This window comes from Octopus bimaculoides, chromosome 30, assembly GCF_001194135.2.
Source record: "Octopus bimaculoides isolate UCB-OBI-ISO-001 chromosome 30, ASM119413v2, whole genome shotgun sequence".
NCBI lineage: Eukaryota > Metazoa > Mollusca > Cephalopoda > Octopoda > Octopodidae > Octopus > Octopus bimaculoides.
Genome location: NC_069010.1, coordinates 5,149,868 through 5,151,396, shown reverse-complemented (window position 1 = coordinate 5,151,396; position 1,529 = coordinate 5,149,868).

The window sequence follows — 1,529 nt, the reverse complement described above, 5'->3', positions numbered from 1 at the left end:
TCCCCTAAGTAGTACACTGTCCTTTACAGAGGCTCACTAACCTGTACAGGAGACCACTAAGCCCTACACCAACTGCCCCCTATAGAAATTCCCAGTCTCTTACAGCAGCACACTGGCTTGTACAGGAGTCCACTGTTCCCTACGTGAGCATACTAGCCCATGCAAGATTACACTGCCCTCTACATCAATTGTCCCTTATAGCAACCCATGGTGACCTACAGAAGCATAGTGACCCATACAATAGCTCACTGAGCCCTATGCTCATTGTCCCCGCCTTATCACTGTCCCTACCTTATCAAACTTTACTCCAATTCCATCCTTCAGGAACTTGGTGACCACTGCACCTCTCTGCCAGCCAACATCTGCTGAACCTTAGAGGAACTCACTGACCACTACTACAACTCTTACAAGAGTTTGCTGACCCCCATCTATAAACATAAGCACCTAGAAGAACCCATAGAGGGCCATATAGTGCAGGAGGTCACTAAACACTGTAGTAACTCACTGACCCCCATACAGGAAACCACTGAATGTTAGTGGAGCCTGTTGACCCCAACAGTAAACAGCAAGCACCTAGAGAAAATGATAGAAGGCCCTATAACGCAGATCTATAGACAGTCATACAGTGCTGGAGGTTACTGACTACAGCTGTAACTGACCCACTGACTCCTGAATGTTACAGGTGACTGCTGACCCTTGTAGTAAACCACAAACGCATAGAGGAGTCCTACACAGAGGGCCATACAGCGCAGGAAATCCCTCAAGGGCCATGCAGTACAGATGACCACTGATCACCAACAACAGTAAACCACAAGTACCAAATTTTATAGAGGGCTACGCAGTGCAGGAGAGCCCTCAGGGGGGGCCCATACAGTACGGGTGATCTCTGGTCACCAACAACAGTAAACGACAAGTACAGGAACTGACCGCCAGATTCTGACCACTAAACAAGACCCAAGGAATTCTTTCCACATCCACCTATCATAGTAGCTAAACTCCCTCTTTTCTCTTTTGTCATAAAATCATTGATAATGGGAGAAATGGTGGTGAATGTGTTAGTGTAGTAGTAGTAGTAGTAGTAGTAGTAGTAGTGGTGGTGGTGGTAGTAGTAGTAGTAGTAGTAGTAGTAGTAGTAGTAGTAGTAGTAGTAGTGGTAGTAGTAGTAGTAGTAGTAGTAGTAGTAGTAGTAGTAGTAGTGGTAGTAGTAGTAGTAGTAGTGGTAGTAGTAGCAGCAGCAGCAACTGTGGTGATTACCATATTATTTGTGGTAATAGTATAGTAGTAGTAGAAGTAGTCATAGTGGTTACAATAGTAGTTGCAGTGGTAGTAGTAACTGTAGCAGTGGTAGTGGTAGCGTGGTGGTAGCAACAATAGTAGCAGTAGTAGTACTAGTAGTAGTAGTAGTAGTAGTAGTAGTAGTAGTAGTAGTAGCGGCAGTGGTGGTTACTGTATCGGTCATAGTAACAGTGTAGTTGTAGCAGCGATTGTAGTGGTAGTGGTTATAATAGCAGTAGTGGGGCAGTGGTTGT